The sequence below is a fragment of the Otolemur garnettii genome, unplaced genomic scaffold, assembly GCF_000181295.1.
Source record: "Otolemur garnettii isolate 467f Iridium unplaced genomic scaffold, OtoGar3 scaffold00008, whole genome shotgun sequence".
Lineage (NCBI taxonomy): Eukaryota > Metazoa > Chordata > Mammalia > Primates > Galagidae > Otolemur > Otolemur garnettii.
This window is the reverse complement of record NW_003852403.1, coordinates 35559327-35581145: the sequence shown is the minus strand read 5'-3', so window position 1 is coordinate 35581145 and position 21819 is coordinate 35559327. Positions and strand designations below refer to the sequence as shown.

The window sequence follows — 21819 nt, the reverse complement described above, 5'->3', positions numbered from 1 at the left end:
ACTTTCTACCTGAGAAATGTCAGTCTTTTATTACTCCTTCATTTCATATGTACCTATCAAATATCTATCTTGTGTCAATTTCTAGTCACTGAAAAAGTAGTTGTAGTTGAAACTGACAAAAATCCCTTCCTTTTACAGGTGACTCTTACTAAGAGTAGAATATAAACGTCTTGACACAGTAACTAAGAGAATGACATGAAGGTTATGTTAACCAGTTTGATGAAAGTATTTCAACTTGTATAAGAAAACACCACACTGTACCCCATGATTGCATTAACGTACACAGCTATCATTTAATAAAAAAAAAAAAAATCCCTTCCTTTGTGGTGCTTATAAATTCTTGGAGGAGACAGAGACACCAATAGGCAATTACAAGAGTGTGTCATGAATGCTTTGCTCGTGTGTGGAGCCCAACATACAGGAAAAGCAGCTAATTTGGAGCTGTCACGAAAACCTTCTTGTTATAAGTGGGGTCTAACCTGAGGTGTTAAGAAGTGGTGAATAAGAGGGGCTGGACATAGTGGCTCACTTCTGTAACCCTAGCACCCTGGGGGCTGGGGCAGGATGATCCCTTGAGCTCAGGAGTTCAACATCAGCCTGAGCAAGAGTTGAGACCCTGTCTCTACTAAAAATAAGAATGAGTAAGAATGAGCAAGAGAAATAAATAAACGAGCACACATTGAAATATATTATTTGTATATAAGTTAAAATGTAAATACACAAAGACATTTATATATAGGTACCTCTCCTATTGGTTCTGTATCTCTGGGGAAAGCAAACTAAAACATTCTCCTTCTTTTTAATCCCTATGCTTACAAAGCTCTCACTCATACAAATTTCTCAAGAGCTGGCCATAGTTAAGGAAGGCTGGCCAGAGCACCTGAGTGAGCTGGGATCACATTCTCTTCAGCCCAGATGTATTCAGGGAAGACATATTGGCCAATATAAAGGTAGTAGGATAAGACTCCAGAAATAAGGCCAGGCCTGGTGGCTCATACTTATAATCCTAGCACTCTGGGAGGCCAAGACGGGTGGAATGCCTGAGCTCACAGCTTCGAGACCAGCCTGAGTAAGAACAAGACCTCATCTAAATGTAGCCAGGCATTGTGGCAGGTGCCTGTAGTCTCAGATACTCTGGAGGCTGAGGAGAGACAATCCCTTGGACCCAAGAGTTTGAGGTTGCTGTCAGCTATGATGCCATGGCACTGTACTTAGGGTGACAAAGTGAGACTCTGACTCCTCCTAACTGCTGCAAAAAAAAAAAAAAAAAAGACTCCAGAAACAGAGAATATAAAGAAGAAATTTTATGTTCACGAGGAAGAATCTAGGAGGGATAAATAACAGCAACCAGGAGAAAATAGTAAAGAAAACATTGTTCTTACAGAAGAGATAAAAGTACTTTCTTCCTCACCAGTAGGTACAGTGTTGCCAAAAACCCAAAAAGTAAGAATGGAAGAGGGAAGAAAAGACACAGAAGGATTAACGCAGGGAGAGGCCAAAGCCGATGAGAACGAGAAGTCTGCTGTAGGTGGAACTTCAAGTCCAAAAGTGTGTGCAGTACCTGGACCTGAGAGAGGGTCAGAAGCACAGCAAGAGATAAAGAGAAGAAGAGTGACAGAGTAAGAAAAATAACCTGAACAAACGTAATCAGCATGGGAGCAGGTAGCGCAAATGGCCAGGCACTCAGGGGCACATGGGGTGTCTACAAGGCACAGAGAAAAGAAAATACTAGCGTGATTTTGTGAGAGAAACAAGATAGGACATGAAGAGAGGAATTTACTGTTCCCAGAGGACTACACTGGAGCCTCTTGTAATAACATTTAGCCTCGGTTCTCCTAATGGTAACGGAAAGCAATTCATTCTGGCTTAAGAAAGGGAAAGCAAATCTATTAGGAGAATATTGAGTAACGCACTAAGCCCAAGAATAGTCAGACTCAGGAAGCATTGGCAACAGTAAAAAAAGAAAAAAAAGAACCCAACAAAGCAAAACAGCCGTGCTTTCTCTCCATCCCTGCTTCTCTCTGAATGTTCCCTCCTTTCCCAGCACAGTGGGTGGGTAGAAGATGGCTGCTCCACAGCTTCCTTCCTGAGTGGACATCAGCTCACTCCAAGGCACCCACATAGGCTAATGCAGGAAGAAATATGGCTGGACTGTTAGGTCAAGTGCTTTGGCAAAGAGCAAGAGTCACCCAGTATAAAATGGTCTGCAAAGACCTGTTCCTACAGCTAAGGATGATTTTCCGAGAAATTAAGTTCTTATAAACTAAGCATCCCCCTGAAGCTCAGTACTTCATTGGACAAACCAAAACCTTAAAATGAGAAAACAAAAGGATGTAAAATATATTCAAAGCATATATAAGTGATATCACATAGACAAAACCAGAAAAGGGGATGCTGGCAGTTAAAATATAGAAAGAAAAGTAAGCATGTAAAACAACATTGTGTGATGAAAATAAAATCTAACTAATAGTAAAGTATAATTATTTCTCCAGCTTTTGCTGCCTAGTTCATAGTGAATCTTCATTAATAAAATGATTCTAATTCTACTTGGTGAAATGGAAGCTATAATTACCAAGCCAAGAAGAGAGAGAGAGAGTGCATTGTAATGCCTACTCTTATTCTCATTGCAATTCTTTCTGCAAAACAGCATTCCCCGGGTTGGGGACCTTTGCCATATCACCTTCATGAGACCATAGAGGAGCCCTCACCATAAGATAGAGTATGCTAAATGCAAATACAAATCATGAAATAAATAGTCGATGCAAGGCTGTCAAAATTTGAGTCCATTTTAAAAAGACTCAAAGAGAACTATACAACAATTATTAAAGACTATAATTTATACAGATAGCAATTGATGGATTTATTAATAAATAGATTTTTTTGAGGATGTTTCCCAGAAGAATTAGGATAAAACGAAAGGCCAATTAGGACAAAACCAATTGCTGAATAAATTTATTCTACAGAGGAATATACACTTGCCAGAAGGAGAGGATTTGGGGAGAAGGAAACAGACAAGGGACTTTGTAGACATTGGACAAAGTCCTGAAAACAAATGGGAGGGCACACAAAGAAGACGCTTATTAAAAGATATACCTTCTGAAATATTTTACATTCTAATCATTCCATTATTTTCCAATAAGAATTTAAAATGATTTATAAAATTTGCCAGCCAAAGTAAAATAAAATAGATTATAATTGGGTAAACACAAAGACAGGAAGTACATAAATCGGATCCAAGCATGAGGTTATTTACAAAACAGAAATTTTGTAATGATGTATTTTCTATAAATGGGGCACAAATTATCTCTAATTTTTAGCCATCAACAAAAATAGGAAAACATGATGAGTTATATAACCCATAGCGTTCACATGATACGAACAGTACAACTTCCCAGAAGATGCTCAGCCATTCTTAGAATGTGATTACATTTTATGAGTATTTAAAATAGTACAATATAAAACTAGTACTAAACTCCTCCTTTTGCATACAATTTGAGATAATGTTGTTCACAAAATCTTTTTCTTAATTCATAAAAAGGCATAATCTCATAATGGTGCCAAGTGAATTATAAATTGTGTTCATGCTGTTGCTTCCTAGTGCTTCCAATTTAGGTTGCAAGCAGAAATATTCTACGTTCTCTGTCATGTTCAATTGTGAGTTATGAGTATATTGAAATACACATAGGAAAGGTGGAATGTATGACTGTTCTCCGCTAAAGCAGCCACATACTAAGACAAGATAAGAATTTCCAGTGAAGGTACACATATAAAGACACTAGTAATGAAATGAACACTATCCTCATTTGTGTCCCTTTCAGCACACTTGGTGGTGCATTATGTAAGCTCTTTCTTAATGCGCCTAATATATGAGCCAAAGCCATTACTGCAGAGCTAGATTCTAAAAGGGGCCAATGCAACAGAATAAAGGATTACGGGACTTTGCTCTTGTAACTGAATTCAGGCATAGCAGTAAGTATATCTAGAGGGCTATATATGTACTACAAATGTGCAGCCCACTCACCATAATCAGCCAAGATTTTCACTGATGTTACAAAGTTACAGGTAAAAGTCCTTGGCATTTACATTTTTCCAGATGCTTTAATTACAAGGCACTAAAATCGAACTCCAACCAATATGAGTTCAAGGAGGGTATTTATCAGCTCACTTAAACTACAGAAAGGGTGGAGCTTTCTTAGGTAAAAATGGATCCAACAGTTAGTGTATCTTTTTTTTTTTTTTTTTTTAGACAGAGCCTCAAGCTGTCCCCCTGGGTAGAGTGCCATGGCATTACAGCTCATAGCAACCTCCAACTCCTGGGCTCAAGCGAGTCTCCTGCCTCCGCCTCCCAAGTAGCTGGGACCACAGGCGCCCGCCACAGCGCCTGGCTATTTTTTGGTTGCAGCCGTCATTGTTGTTTGGCGGGTCCAGGCTGGGGATTTGAACCTGCCACCTTAGGTGTACGTGGCTGGCGCCTTAGCCGGTTGAGCTATAGGCGCCGAGCCCGGTTAGTGTATCTTTAAGATACTCTCTTCTTCTGTTTTTTATGCCTGTGTTTCTTTCCATATTGACTTCCTTCTCTCTTAACTATTTTCTTTCTCTAAGTGACAGGAACTTGAACTCATATATCCACTTCAAAAAAGAAGGAAATTCTTTCCTATGAGCAATAGTCATAAATATCCCAGAGGAGACCTCAAATGGCCTGGCTTGGGTCAAGTTTTCAACTCAGAACCAATTACTAGAGCAAGGATGATAACTGGTGGATAAATTATGGGACATCCATACACTTGACTACCACAGCCACTTATAATATTTGTAAATAATACCGAGTGACATGGGAATTGCGCATGATAAAGATTAAGTGCAAAAAAAGCAAATATCAAAGAAGTTCATACTATATGATCCTACAACATAGTAATTTCTTAATGAATAATGTGTACGTATATATTATATATGCTTAAATCTAGAGAGTGACACAACTTCTCTCTGATGGTCAGTAGTTTTATACTTTCTTTATCATACTTAAGTTATCCAAATTCTCTACAATAAATATGTACTACTATTATAATGATTTACATATAAAGAAAAATTTTCTTGGTATTTTTAATAAAATAATTATATTCACATTACCACTGAGACAAATGAAAATTTTAGTTCCTAAATTTCTATTCTATTGAGCACAAATTTAGAAAATCTACAATGAAATTCAAGCCAATCTAATTCCTAATTGACCTACCTGGCCACAATAAACTATATTAAAGATGTATACTAAGCTAACTAAAGGAGGTAACTTGCTGCAAAGGCTTTTGTCTATTTATGCAACATCTATTTGTCAAGCATCTATTATGTGCCAAGGCTCTAAACTAATTCATAAAGATTCAATGATGGATAATTCAAAAACATTTCCAGGCCTAGGAAATTTACATTCCATACAGCAGGCAAAAAGCAAGAGTACTAAAAATCAAATAGACACATTGTAATACATGCTGTGATGGGGAAAAATTTCACCATGAACATGGCAGCATATTTGATTTAGATGGTTAACATAGGTCTCTTTTAGGAGACAAGCTAGAAAGAAAAGACAAAAAGTTGAGAACAATGTACATAAAAGCTTGAAAGCAAAAGGGCATTCATGAAACCAAAAGAAGACTGAAGTCAAGTGAGCAAAGGGAAAATGGGACGGGATCAAACTGGAGAGAAATAACGTCTACAGGTACAGCTACCAAAACAGCAACTTTGCTTTTAGAACAGTTGATATGTGGCCCTTTCCAAAATCAGGTCAACTTTCCCTTGAAGCCACTTCTTGCTTTGACAATGATAACACCTTCTACCTATAAACAAAATTCTTACCAGGAGGAATATTGGCTATGGGTCTTGAGAGAGAGAGTCCTCCTAGGTGATCAGAATCCAGAAGCCTTGACTAGGGTAAAATGAAACAGAGGAAAAAGCAACCAGGTAAGCAAACAAAAAAAAGTTTGAAAAGAGACAAAAGTAAAATAATAACGCTTTTTAAAAAATTGAGTATGTGAGAAATGACAGATAACATTTTGAGGCTAAATGGTGTGCACAATTGTTTAACATAAGTTTTTTAATGCAATTCTCTGTTTTATTATTAATTTAACATTCCCATAATATGTGTTTTATTATTAGGAAAGAGGCATACATGCTAAATACATGGTAGAAAATGTTCAAGGTTTTTACCATTTGGTAGTGAAAGACAAATTTAAAGTACATCATGTACAAATATCTTTTCCTTTATTCCTCTGACAATCCACAATGATCAAAGAAAAATAAAGATAAAAAGAAAGTAAATAAGGAAAGAAATTTCTGCACAACTCCTTGTCTTCATCAACCACAGACTCTATCAGTAGCCAGAGAGAACACAGTTCTCTCTATCCAGTACTCAGATAATGTATCCAAAATTCTGAAATTGAAACCCCTTTGCTTAATCTCTGAAAGACAAATCCCATATGCTGTCACTCATATACAGGAGCTAAATATTAAAACAGTTGCTCTCACAGAGACAGGGAGTAGAATGGTGGTTCCCAGAGGCTGGGAAGGGTAGCAGGCAGGGGAAGGATAAATTGGGAATGGTTAATTTGTACAAAAATATAGTTAGACACTTACATAAAAGAGATGATATTTATTAGTAGTAGTAGTAGTATTAAATCATAGCTGTGTACATTAATGCAATCAATAGATCATATTTAATAGCACAACCAAATGATTACAGTCAACAATAAATGAGGGTATACTTTAGAATAACTAAAAGGGTACAATTGGAATGTTCCTAACACAAAGAAATAATAAATGAATGAAGTGATGGATACTCCAATTACCCTAATTTGATTAGGACACATTGTATGCTTGTGTCAAAACATCACATGTACTCTGTGAATATATACAACTATTATGTACCAAAAATAATTAAAAATTAAACTAAAAATAACTCCATTGGTTTGTGTCGTTTTATATTAAAAATCTTCCTAAGCTGTGCAAACTGTTGTTCTGTGTCTGGTATGTTCTCTTTGTCTGCTTTTTTTTTTTGTAAAGAACATGAAATGATCAAGTTAATAAATTATTTTTAAAAGAGCTCATCTATTTATTGAGATCAAAAAGGCTAATTAAGTGAAAAATACTAGAAGACATTGAAATTGATCATTTTGGCACTGCCAGAAAAATTAGTATGAGTTCTTAAGGGGCCAAAGAGAATTCTGAATTGGTTGGAAGGAAATGAGACACAGATCTAAGTCTTCTGCAGACATATTATTGCTCCTTTGCAGAATGTATAATCCTCCATTTGTAATGAAAGCTGCTCATGGAAGCCTCCCAAAAGTAAAAAGAAGAAGAGAGCTATAAATTGGCCAGTGAATCCCACTAAACTGAAAACTCTTAAATGGAATAAAAAATTATTATTAAGAAATAATATTTAAAATCCTGCAGAGGCCTGATATTAATTACAAGAAATCCAAGTAAATCATAGAGCAAAGAACTTTCAAATCTACCCTTGTTTCCTCCTTGCTGCCAAGGTTCTATCAGGCATTTATAAAATGTTCTTCCTGTTGCCCCAAATGATTGCTTTAAAACCTCTTCCTTGATGAATATCAGTCCTGGCAATATGCTGAATCTGTTGGTGATTTTGCAAATCACACAAAAAGACCTACGATATGATAATTTTCTGGATTCTGAACCTGCCCTTTTTCCTTTTTAGTGTAGGGACAGCCATGGTAGGGGGAGAGAGAAAATTAATAAAAGAATTGGAGGTAGAGGTTGGGACATTTTAATATACTGGCTTGGAGATGTCACTGCAAAGGAAAACATTAGGTCAGTGAAATCCCTTAAGAATCTTTCACTTCATTCACCCCGAAACTTTAAATGGTCATAGCTACTAAAACAGGACAAAGAGGAACTACTGGCTAAAAGAATGTGTGTTTCTATATTCTCATTTCCCTTCCAGTACCTAAGTTAATGCTCTGCAGAAGGGAATTTAGTAAATACATGTTGAATAGTCATTGAACAAAACTGGCAACCAATGGCAGAATTCAGACCCAATAGATACCTTCGATTGATTCCAATGAATGGCTTGGGGCCCCTGGCTTATGGATAACCACTTTCACCCTCTGCCTTTCAACCCTTTCAACATTGACATATATCAAAAGGAGGTGTCTGCTTGAACCTGATCATGAAGGTAACCTTGAAGAGGGGAAAAGCATAGAGGAAAAATAGGTCAGGTCTGTATCTCAGTTTCACAATCAACTGAGAATGCTTACAGCCTTGAAGATTTTGAATATCTCTTTATAGGTCCTTAGAGGACCTTTATATTGATGAAATCACAACTTGGAAAACCAGTATATGTGAAATACTGAAATAAAACTGAGTTCCTTGAAATAACAGGCTTCTCTCATACATTAAAAATAGGACTTCACATTTTAATAATAGCTTTACAAATGATCTACGCCAGGCATCCTCAAACTACGGCCCATGGGCCACATGCGGCCCGCCGAGGACATTTATCCAGCCCGCTGGGTGTTTTTTACCACCACTGCCTGTCCTATTTAGCAGCCGACTCGTCCTGGGGCCCACAGTCTGGCCCTCCAACGGTCTGAGGGACAGTGAACTGGCTCCCTGTTTAAAAAGTTTGAGGACCCCTGATCTATCAGTGAACCCTAATCGCTGCCCCAATGACCACCCACCTTGAAGTAAGTCTTCTGTTTGCTTGTCAAATATCTCATTACCCGTATAGGCAAAGAAAAATACTGAGGGATTAACCTCATTTGTACAATCACAACTGCAAAAAAGTTCTGATAACTTTTGGAAGATGCCAGTATGCCCACGTCACAATTCCTGAAGCTATTGATGTTGGCCTGTGATAAGCCCTGGAGGGAGGGACTTATTTTATCCTTAGGCACACCTATTGATGCTGTCATCAAAGAGTATGTTTATTTTGTTTGTGTGTTATTGTAAAGGAAAAAAAAGAAGAAGAAAAGAAAGTTCTTCATTGAATATTAAAATATAAAACTCTTTAAAATCATTATATGACGCCAAAAACTGGACCCTGGAAACCTAATTGTGTTGGAGGCAGAGACGCTTCTCAGTGGAAATAATACTGGGCTGGCCCCAGTGTTTCAAGTATCACATACAGCAATACAGATTCAGCCTCAGTCCTGGGAGAACTGTCTTTACCCAAGCCTGGGCTCCAGCAGAATCACTGCCTGTGAGGTGGTCACTTTCACTTAAATTCACTGTAAAGAGAAATGAAATTTCTAAGCTCTGTAACAATAGGTCCCCTCAGCAAATCTCTTTGCTCTTCCAGATTGATTTTCTTTTGTCACACCGTGGGTCCCTGGATTTGACCAAAAGAGATTAGAAGATGTTTCCCAGAATTCTGTGGCATTCTTCTGGCATTTAGGATCAGGTTGGACTAAGACATCCTTAAAAGGTTCACCTAACTTTTGCAGGCTAAGATTTGTGCCCCTCCCATTTAGCCATTGGGTGGAGCCATCATGAATGGAATTAATATCTTTATAAAAGAGAGCACCTCCTGCCAGCGCCTCCACCAAGCACTTCCCAGCCTCCGGAACTCTGACAGGTCAATTTCCTTGGTTATAAGCCACCAAGTCTGTGGTACTTTGGTATAGTAGCCCAAACAGACTTAAAAATGAGTCCCTGCACATCCCACATACCAGAGTACTTTGACCTTCTTTTTCTGTGAACACTTGCTCAAGTGTAAATTGGCTTTCAAAGGGAAGCAGCACTGACCCAATGTAAAAGTGATGGAGGAAGGAAAATGGGGAAAATCCTGGAATCTTCCCTCATAATCTGTAGGATATAGCCAAGCCAGCAGAGTTGGGGAGTTGTAGATGGCATTTTCCATGTGTTTGGTCTCTCTGTGCCTGGTGTTTATAGCTCACAGCTGCTTTGCCCTGTGAGAAATACCCTGCCAAATTATCAGGCAGAGTTTAGCCTGGTATTTGTTAAATGGGTTTTCTGCTAGCCAGAGGCTAAATGTAAATAAATGTAATAGGATGCATTTATTTATGAAATGGGAAAATGCCAAAGAAACTAGTGTCAAAATGACTTCCAAGGGGTTTGGATTAATTTGCATCTGCTCATCCTGAGCCTGCTACATTTTAAGAAGGTCTGTCTTATCTATGGCTTAAAAAAACTAAAAATTGCCTATTGTAGTATTTGATATATTTTCCTTCTGAATTTTCATGAGTAATTTTTGTCATTTTTTAAACTACTATCTCTAAATAATCAACTACTTATTAATTTTTTCTAATCATTGTATGTAATATACTGAGATTTCATGGATGAGAACCATATTATTAGACTTCAACAGCAACACACCGTCAGTACATCTAAAATGACTATGAAAATAAATTATTCAAGTTAATTTCTTTTGCCCAAGTATAAATTCATATTAGCATACCAACATTAAACTTGGCATTTAAATTGGTTGCTGTGTTCTTTTCTTGAGAGAATATCATGCTTTTACCTAGTACTCAAAAAAGTCTTTTCCCCAGAGCACATAGTTTAATTATGCATCAACATTGTTGATGAGAAAGGCAAAGAAAGCAAGCAAATTGCTATATAATCACAGCCTAGTAGCTCTTAAAATGGCCGTAGATTGAGGAAAATTAAAAGTAATTTCACAAATGCAATAGAGTGCATAGGAAATACCCTGCTAATACATTCAAATGCTTTTCTTTTCCAGGCAGCATTTGAGTAGAAGGGGGGCATATTCTCTTAGATTCTACTGACTATACACACACACACACACACACACACACACACACGTATGTGTGTATATATAGATCCCTGAATCTAACTGAGGATTTAATTAAAATTTCAGCCAACAGCTGAATAAAGAAGCAAATTACATAGGGGTATGCTATTCACTCATTCATTCATTCAGTGGATATTTATGTACAATTATATACCAGGGTCTATTTAATGAAAATTCAAAAACCAACTTTCAGTAAAATGTAGAACTTAGGATGGAATCTATTTCTGAGATCAGTCTATTTTTTCAGAGACTGGCATATATTCTCAAACCACTACATCTGCATGTGGGATTCAGAGGAGGACTTCCAACAGAGGTAAAATAACTTAGAAAGTAATGCTGTGGACATAGAGTCAGACCACCTGGGTTTAAGGCATTGTACTGCCATTTACCAACTGATGGATCTTAGACATTTTATAGACACTTTCTAAGCATGATACTGAACTACCTCTTAAAACTTGACTATGAAAATGACAGCATATATTCTTACATGTTGTTAGCTTTGATTATTCAGAATGCTTAATGGTATCTGATCAGATTCTAAGCCAATAGAACTTAGGAGCCTCTAAAGCTGTCTTACTTTCATGATGGGTAGATATATAGAGTCAATCCAGATAGACTCAGTAATGTATGTCACTCGCATCCTTCAGAGTCTGACTTTAAACCCCTCAGGCAGATTGGGAAACAAGGTGGAAGCCAGCCTATTAACCTCAATAATTTTTGTGACAACAAGAAGGCGTTAACTGATGAGTGAGTGTAGAAAATGATGAGGTGCTCTATTATTTCAGCCCCTGAGCAGTCTTCCTCACAAACTCTTTCAGTTTTTAATCTCCAAAGCTTTCTGATTTTAAAAGATATTAACAACTAACATGTGTATACTGTAACAAAAAAATTGAAGGCCCGTGGGTTTGAAGTTTTATATCTTTATATAATTTTCTATAAAGGTTGCATTTCATTGTCTTTATAAAAACAGTTTCACACAAAAGTTCAAAGCTATTTTCACAAAAAATCTAAATACAGTAGAACCCCTGTAAGTTGACCACAGAAGGGACTGTAAAAACAGGTCGACATACAGAGGTGGTCAGCATAAGAAACCAGGCCTACTATACTGATATGTACATGTGGTGCACGTCTATGAAAATTAGGCCAACTCAAGGAGGGGGTCCATGGAGGCAGATGGTCAATAATGGGGGTTCTACTGTAATAGAATAGCTAGTTGTGTCCAGGGGACATTACAGGGAGTAGGTAAATTCCAGATATGTCCATCTAAGTAGTTGATTTTTCAACCATCTGAAACTCAGCTTGTGGTAGGTTGGCCATGGTGGTGGGATTTGTTATGGAGAAACATCAGTGACTGACCTTGGCATACACTCCTTCCACACACATACATTAGGTAAGAATTTGACAGTGAACCTAATTCATTTTATTCAATAAATCCTTTTTAAATTCTTCTTCTGAACTGGGCAGAATTAAAATAACATACAAAAATCATATCTGTCCTCAAAGAGCTTGTAAGTTAAGTAGAAAAAGGGAACATATGTATGAATATATGAAGTTTGAGGTATGGGATCCATGCTAAATTCTTAGCTTGGATTAAATAGACTAGAAACACAAACAAAGAAGGAATCTTTGCTGGGATGCTCATATAAAGCTCAGATTAGGTGATAGCATTAAATGAGCTGTAAAAGATGAATATAAGTTTTCACAGGACATCATAGGCTTTCAAATAGCACTCATTAAAATAATTACATACTGACTGTGTTTTCTCAACCAGGATGTAGGGTGGCCATTCTAAGCAGAGAGACTTGTGTGAGTCAAGGCTTGCAGAAGTCTTACCTACTTTTAAAAACCCTTTGGAAAGATTTCTCTGATTTTCCAATGCTGTTTATAACTGATATCTTTCATTTTCATGTCTTAGTCATGTCAATGATAGAAATGCCTGTGTTTATTTTATCCCCTATCATTCAGTAAGCTCCTAAAGACCAGCATTCTCATCTTATTCATCTTCATCCATAAACACCTCCTTGGCACCACCATGAATTTGTTTAAAGATTGAATGAACCCAGCAACAAACTGGTGTCTGCTCTAAAGATAATCCAGCTAGTTAAGGGAGAGTGCAAAGTTGACCAGGATCCCACTACAAGAAAAGTGTAAAGAGTGGATTTGTTTATTCTTTTTTTTTTTTTTTTTTAGAGACAGAGTCTCACTTTTTCGCCCTCGGTAGAGTGCAGCGGAGTCGCTCCAGCAACCTCCAACTCCTGGGCTTAGGCGATTCTTCCACCTCAGCCTCCCAAGTAGCTGGGACTACAGGCACCCGCCACAACACCTGGCTATCTTTTGTTGCAGTTTGGCCGGGGCTGGGCCCGAACCCGCCACCCTCGGTATATGGGGCCGGCGCCCCACTCACTGAGCCACAGGCGCCTCCCAGATTTGTTTATTCTTAAGCTTTTTACTGGGAGATAAAATCTTAAGTGAGTCATACATTTTGAACTAGTTGGCCCTGATTTATTTTCATGACACTTGCCTCCATTTATACAAAGAGAAAAAAGGAACAGGGAAAAGACCAAATAGGGTGAATCAATGTTAATAATAAATTTCCAACACCTTTTTGTTCCCCTTCAGTAGCAGATTCTTCTTCTTTTTCTCTGAATTGCTCAAATGACAAGGTGGAGTTTGCATTTCACTTTTTCTGTGGATACACAACCTAAGTTAGATTGTATATCTACAGGCATAATAATGGTAGATCCACTATTACAAATTAGATACTTATACAACCTAAATTAGATTGTATATCCACAGACATAATAATGGTAGAGCCATTATTACAAGTTAGATGCTTATACAACCTAAGTTAGATTGTATATCCACATACATAATAATGGTAAATACATTATTACAAGTTAGATACTTATACAACCTAAATTAGATTTATATCCACACACATAATAATGTTAGATCTTTGTTATGTGTACAGACACATGCCCCAAATTCTAAGATCCAAACACATGTCTTAGGAATAAATGAAGTAAGGACTAGCAGTAACTAAAGATCATATATAGAAGCAAGAATGTGAATTATTTGATCCAAAAAACACGTATCTATCATATATCGTACAATGAAAAAAGCAACCAGAAGTTTGATAACCAGAGCTTTTGTTTCTGCACTGCCATTTTCCTCGACTTGTGAGGCCTCTGACAACTCATTTAGTTTACTCAGCTTCCCTATGTATTAAATCTATTTCCTTTCCAATGCTGAGATTCTGTGATTCTAAAGGAGAAAGATCTGCCCTACAGCTGTTGACATCCATGCCAGGGATCTGGGTTTATACTATTATGGTGTGGCCTAATATAGCAATCCCTACCTCTTAATATCTTCCATATGCAGCTTCATTTTTTATAAGTACAGATACACGTCACTATCCAGCCTTTTCATCTGGAAAGTTTTGGAAACCAATCAGAAGTTTGTGTTTTCTCTTTATTTGTGACTCTTTTGGAATCTGAGTGAATAGAACAGGAAACAATTTTATGTAACAGATAAAAGAGATATCTCTGTGTAAGCTGCAGCAAAACTATTAAATAGGCCAGATTAGTTTCACCCGGGCTTACCTTTGTCCTCCCAGTGCACATTTGTGCAGATTCAGCTCTGAAGATATTATTTCTCCTCGTCTGCATCACTCTTCACTTTACCCCATTAGTAGACCAAGGCAGGTGAGGAACATAATTGAGCTGACTAGAATACAAGAAAAGGGAATGATGAGGTGGCTGCATACCATACCTAAGATACTTTACCTAAGATGTAAAGTAATTAAACAACAACAAGTCAGACAAATAAAAAAATTCCTCCTGTCCTCAAGCTTATTTTATGCTGCACTTGGAAGTGGGGGAGGAGAATTAGGGGATGGAAGAAAGAGAGCCCTGTGTGACTTGTCTAGTTTTTTTCTTCAAAGTTAAAACTAAAATGTTGGTCCCCCCAGACACTTTCTTCCAGCCAAGCATCTGTTCAGCCATGGTCCATGTGCCATTCCCTGGATCTCTCTCCCCTGTTGGACTCTATTAATACAAGTGCTATTTCTGGGCTAGAGCTCACATCCTATTTGTGGACTTCTCCAGGCACAGTAGCTCTTTTATTTTGTCCTTGCCTTTAAGGGGCTGTCCCTCCCACACTCCCCCCACACACACACCTGCTGCTTAATCAGCAGGCAATGGCCGTAAGCAACAGCCTTCCTTAGCTTCAGAGCTCCCTCGAATGAATTTTTGAAATTCCAATTTTGAATTTTGAAGAAACCACAAAGAGTGTGTATCCCCCAGATATCCCAAAGGGAGGCAGTATCACATCATGAGCATGAGTACAACCAGAGACTTCTCGAGCCAGGCAGCCCTGGGATTCAACTCCACTCTCATTACCTTCTACCAACAACTGTGTGGCCTTGGATAACTGTTTTCTCATCTATAAAAATGAGGTCATGCCCTTTCTCTCATATAACTGTTATGAAAGTCAAATAAAAGTAGATAATCCTAGTAAAGCTCTCAATAGTGTACCTGACCTGTGTCTTTAAGAAAGAATTATAAACTTTTTAAAGATAAGGAAGAACAGAAACTTAAAAATAAGCCAAAACTACATACCATTCTGTTAAGGAACAACAGAATGCAAACATTTGGAGTGTTTTGAGGTATTTAAGGTTTTGTTTGTTTGTTGCCCAGTCAAGGGTACAGTGGTGCAATCACAGCTTACTATAACCTTCAATTCCAGGGCTCAAAAATCCTCCTCCCTTAGCCTCCTGAGCAGCTGGAACTACAGGCAGGTACCACCATTCCTGGCTAGTTTGTCTTTTTAACTTTTTGTAGAGATAGGGTCTTGCTATGTTACCCAAGCTGGTCTTCACCTCCTGGCCTCAAGCAATCCTCCCAACTTGGCCTCCCAAAGTGCTGGGATTACAGGCACGAGCCACCATACACGACTATCCAACCAAAATAAATTAGCTTTTTATGTATTATAAAATGCCAGAAAAGTGCAAAACCTGTGCCTATCATTGGAACCAACTTGATCTTACTCTTGGCTGGTCATAAAGAAAGATCTCAGGAGGCCAGAGAACAGTACAAACATTTCTTGATTATGCCCTGCAGTGTGCCTTCATCTCCTGGCATAAACATCTATCTGCCTCCTCCCTTAAGTCTCCTTCCTCTGTTTCTGCTCCCAGTGTAAAAGCTGGCATTTCTTCTTTCACTGGGCTGTCCCCTAATCCACATAGGCAATCTCATTTGTCCCAAGTCTTCATGCATAGGGCAAAGACACGCATGAAGAGGGGAAGTGCTCTAAACTTTTTCTTCTTTGTTGTCATTACCTTTCACTGCATAACTTCTATTGCCTATTTAAAAGGTGCTTTGTCCAGCATGACAGAGAAGCCATTTCTGCCATAGCTTTTATTTCAGAAGCATGATCCCTCTTCAGTTCCCCAAGCTTTTTCAGGATCTTTCTCTCCATTGGCCCCATAAACAATTTTGATTACAGGTCAGCTTTCTGGGAGGCAGCAGGAAAATGTGGTTAAGAATATGATTCTAGTAACAAATAGACATGGATTTGTGTCTTTTCCTGCACCTCAGACATCTCAGCTATAAAACTCCACATGGCTGTAGACATGGCTGGAAGACCATTGGGAATTAAGAAAAGACACTTTGCTGTGACTCATGTCTATAATCCTAGCACCCTGGGATGTAGAGGTGGAAGGATTGCTTATGGCCAGGTGTTGGAGATGAGCCTGAGCAAGAGTGAGGCCATATCTCTACTAAAAATAGAAAAGTTAGCTGGGTACTATGGCAGGTGCCTATAGTCTCAGTTACTTGGGAGACTGAGGTGGGAGGATTGCCTGAGCCCAAGAGTTTGAGGTTGCTGTGAGTTATCATGATGCCACAGCACTCCAGCCTGAGCAACAGAGTAAGAGGCTGGCTAAAAAAAGAAACCAAAGAAAAGAGAAAGAGAGAAAAGGAAAGGAAAAGAATATTTTTAATATTATGAAGGGAAACTAGAAAAATTTATAAAAAGTCTTCATCAGTATTTCCTCAAATTAAATGGCAGTAAAGAATGATATTTTTTCCCTCACTTTCTGGACAGTACCAAATAACTTGACATTCTTGAAAGAAGATCACCTATGGCTCATTCACTGGAAAAGTTTGCTTCAGCAAATGTTAGTTTTATATGAGCTAAATATTAGATGATGTTGAAAAATTACTATCGTTAGGTACAAAGGTGATATTGTGGCTATGGAGAAACATATGAGGATACATGTGGAAAAACTTAGAAAGGTCACATTTCTACTTTAAAATAGATCAGAAATAATGTATATACAAATAAAAGATTAAATAAAAGTAATTTAGTTGAGAAATGAAGCAAATATGAAGAAAATGTTAATATTTGTAGTGATAGTTACTTTTATGTGTCAATTTTACTGGACTACAGGTTACTGAGATCGCTGGGAAAACATTATTTCTGCATGTGTTTGTGAGGATGTTTCTGTAAGAATCAGTAACCTGATGGAAGAAGATAAACTCTCTCCAAGGTGAGCCCACATCCTCTAGTTCTCAGGGGAAGGGTGAATTTGTTCTCTCTCTTCTTGAGCTGGGACATCCATATTTTCTTACCCTTAGACATCAGAACTTGTGGTTCTCAGGCCTTTAGACTCTGGTTCTTACAGAAGCAACTCATATCCCACCCCCACCTCCACCTGGGTCTCAGACCTTCAGCCCGTAATTGAAAGTTACACCATCAACTGGCCTGGTTCTCAGGCCTTTGGACTCAGCATGAATTACAGCACCAGCATTCTTAGTTACAGGTCACAGATGTCATATCATGGGATGTTAGCTCCATAATCACATGAGCTAACTAATTCTAATAAGAAATCTTTCTCCTATATATCTTCATATACATTATTATTTCTGTTTCTCTGGAGAATACTAACTAGTACATTTGTTGACTATGGAAGATGGGTATGTGCATATTTCTTGTAGTATTCTTTCTACATTTCTGTGTCTGAAAATTTTCATCCAACAGGAAAAAAGTATAAGAAACTTAATGCTGGCAAAATGAAAAAATTAAAAAAGAAACTAGTTCCAACTCTTTCTTAGGAAGTGTTTCAGTAAGTTTTGGTCAGTTTGACTATGAGGAATCAAGATTCTTTATCAACCACAAAACAGAATGTTCTTATAGATGAATCCTCATAATGATCCAAAACAAGCAAAAGTGACCAAATGGTTTTTATTATTCTTTGATTATTGTGGTCTCCACTCTTAACAAAAAAGGACTTGTTCTTAGGCATGTACGTTTATAAGTCAATTAAGCACATTACTACCTACATTCCACTAGTTGTTCTGTTTTGTTTTTTTGTTTGTTTGTTTTATATTTTTTGAGAAGGGATACTGAGAAAGGGGCTTTAAGAGGGGTGGGAGGAAAACCTGGCTTGCCTGGCAGACCCCTAAATGTGGGTATGAAGTAACCTAGGTAACCAATGACCAATAAAAAGAGACCATCTATGACCAATAGAAAAGGACAATACTGCCTTGAGGCCCAGAGAGGCCAGTGAAGACTTGCAGCCAATTTCAAATGAAATATTTGGCCTTTGTTTCTTGTCTCTCTCACCTCTGCTCCTTATAAGAGGGACCCACTTCCAATTCTCTTTGGAAGTGCTCTAAACTTTCTCTTTGTTCTTCTTAAATAACATTTCTCTTTGTTACCCTGAAACTTATGTAAGTTACTTTTACCTTCTATCGGCACTGCCTGTGTCGCCCCAGTTTTATTTTCAGTTTCCACTCATTTTTGCTTTTGGTTCCTGCCATCCCTGGGCTGAACTTTCTATCTCAGCCCAGTAACTGAACAAGGTCAACAGGGTTCAGGGACTCAGGACTTTCAGTCCCCAAAGTTTTTCATAGCATTGCTCTGTTCTGTTTACTTTCACAGTTACTTTCCATATAAGGTATAGCAGCCCGTATAGCCTATGGCTAGGAGAAGTGAGAGTTATAAGAAATACCTGTATAGCTCAACAATGGAAAACCTTGTTGAAAAGGGCATGGAGAGGGATTTAGCTCTCCTGACAAGCATGAGAGCTCACAAGATGAGAGCACTGATGAATTGGCAGTCTCTATACTTGTGGTATTGAGAGGCACAAGATCAGCCTTATATTAGGCTGGAGGAGAAGGTAGTTGGGAGCATGTGCTCCCATGGACCCGCTCACTCTGACTCTGTCTCCTTTCCTACCTGCAGAACATGAGCATGATGTCTCTCTGCTGAAGATTACCAAGCTCTGCTAAAAACTAAGATCTATCTATTCTAAGACTGCTTTACTCTCTCTAAGACATACTCTCTCTCTCTCCTGCTAAAGTAGATAGCCCTCAGGCACCTAAGAGCAATTGTTCCTGAGCAAGGGAGCTTAGTAGTCTGTGTCCAAAACCTAGTTAAGCCAGGTTGAGACCTGGCCAGTCCTGGGCCCTGACAAGTGTTGGCAGCGGTGGGCTGTGACATTAGGGCAAGTAATTCTTATTTTCAATTTATAGTAGTTTCCTTTTCAAATAAGTTACGTAGGACGGTGGAGGCAAGATGGTGGACTGAAGCCAGACTTTTATAGAGGCTCCTGTCCAGAAGGAGACTTAAAGGACAGAAGTTTAGCAAGGGAGCTGATGGTTTGGAGAGGAGCCAAGAGAGAAGATTGAAGAATGCACTTCAACTTTGCTGAGGCAAGCTGTGACCCCAAAAATACAATCAAAAGGTACAAAATCCACCACCAAGCCAACAGGGGTCCCCTCCCCCACAAGAAGGGCTCACAGTTTACTCCATACAAACAAGCAAGCAGAGTTCAAACATCCTCCCACTCTATCCCACGGGAAAGACCTCCTAAAAACTGGACCTCCTACTCCTACTGACATGCCACCACACCCTCCTGCCAGACACAAAACTGTAAAACTGTATAAAACTGTATATATTCCCTACCTGCAACTCTGAACTCTGAGGATTTCCCACACACACACTCTCACCCCGAGGTCTGGAGGTTTGTCACCCATGGAGTGAAGAATCTTGGGCATTTTCTTGAGAGGAGTGGAGGGGGAAAGGGCTGGTGCATGTGCTGACTCTGTGGCATAGGAGTGAGGAGAAGAACCTTGGCTCAGAGGAAGCCATACAGGAGCTGCAGTGTCCTAAGCTGCAGGAGACGCTCACATTCCTGATGCCATTCCAGATAGGCATGCCCTGTCTCTCTGGGCAACCAGAGGTTCCAGACAGCAGCCACTGGCTGAATGGACTTGGGAAGTTGTGAGTAAAGAGACCATTAACACCTAGCCCTCAGGGGAATATAGCTGAGACAAAGGAAGTGGGTGGGCAGAGGCTGGAATTGACACCTGAGTGTAAACCATAATTGCTTGCTGCCTGGGGCTAAGTTTCTTATCAGCTCTAGCAGCCTCTGACTTGCAGAGGAATTTAGCTGGGACAGAAGGTGTGTGGCTAGAACTGAGTGAACTTCCCTAGTCTAAACTCTTCCCTTGCCAGACTCAGACCTCCTGGGGACTGTGGCAGTCCCTGGGAGCAGTTCTTTACTGGAGTGAACTGGGTTACAGCCATGTGGGATTACCAGTGACTGGGTACAAGGTGGGGAAGGAGGTATCAACCTTCCCAGACTAATTCATTTGTTAGGTGGGTCCTTTTGCCCTCACGGAGCACTGGAGCAAGATATATCTGAGCTGCCCGCAGACTCCTCTTATTTAGGTGCTGGAGACATTTGAACGCTCCTATCTGAAACTGGTGCTAACTGAGATAACTGATTTGGACCCCTTGAACTGGGCAAATCACCCAAGAACTATCCAAAGTGGCACCCTGGGTGTATGGTTGAGGGAAGGTTTGATTTTCCTTGCCCAATTGTTGTTTATAGGGGATGGGGTGACTTAATTGCTGATATTTCTCCACAGCCTAGACTTTAACCAAGAGTAATTGATTCCCTAGGGTAGGACAGAGACCAGCTGAAAATAAGACAGAGCCACTTAGCCCCACCACACCAAGCAGGTCCCCAGTCTCTCAGGCTGTAACACCGTACAGGTCCTTGACAAAGCTCAAGAAGAAAAGCCAAATGGGGTAAAATAATCATGGGGCAGAATCAGTGAAAAAGCTCTGGTAATATGAATAACCAGAGTAGATAACCCCCACCCCAAGAAAAAATGTGGTTGGTAATATGAATAACCAGAGTAGGTCAAACCCCCCCAAGGAAGGATGTGGCAGGCGAAATTGAAGATCCCCTTTATAAACAGATGGCTGAGATGTCAGAAATCAAATTCAGAATTTGGATTCCAAATAAGATTAATAGAACAGAGGCAAAGATAGAATTAGAAATTCAAGAAGCATTCCAAAAGTTCACTCAAGAATTCAAGAAGACAAGAACACCAAAGATTTTGAAACATTGAGGCAAGAGATTATAGCCCTCAAAGATCTGAAAAATACAGTAGAATCTCTTGGTAATAGAATGCAGGAGGCAGAAGAAAGGATCTCAGATGTAGAAGACAAAGTTTCTGAACATGCTCAAGCATTCAAAGAGGAACAGGGATGGAAAGTAAAAATGGATCATTCTCTCAGAGAACTCTGGAATAATTTGAAGAAAACTAATATTCACCTTATAGGCATCCCTGAAGGCAACAAAGTTTCTTCACAAAACACAGAGGCTCTTCTGCATGAAATTATGAGAGAGAACTTTCCAGATATGCCAAGAGATCCTGGAATTCAGATAGCAGACAGCTTCAGAACCCCAGCACAACTCAACCTGAATAAGACATCCCACAGACACATCATAATTAACTTCACTAAAGTTAATATGAAAGAGAAAATCTTGAAAGCAGAGAGACATAAGAAAACCATAACCTACAAGGGGAAGAGTATTAGGATGACTGCAGATCTCTCAGCTGAAACCTTTCACACTAGAAGAGGATGGTCATCGACTTTTAATCTCCTAAAACAAAATAACTTTCAACCCAGGATCCTGTATCCAGCTAAACTGAGTTTCATCTATGATGGAG

The 21819-nt window shown here is 38.9% G+C and overlaps 1 pseudogene; it reads left to right on the top strand.

Moving 5' to 3' along the window:
- Positions 1-1449: 1449 nt before the first annotated feature.
- The window catches only part of LOC100959814, a 26948-nt pseudogene continuing 6578 nt past the window's right edge, over positions 1450-21819 (top strand).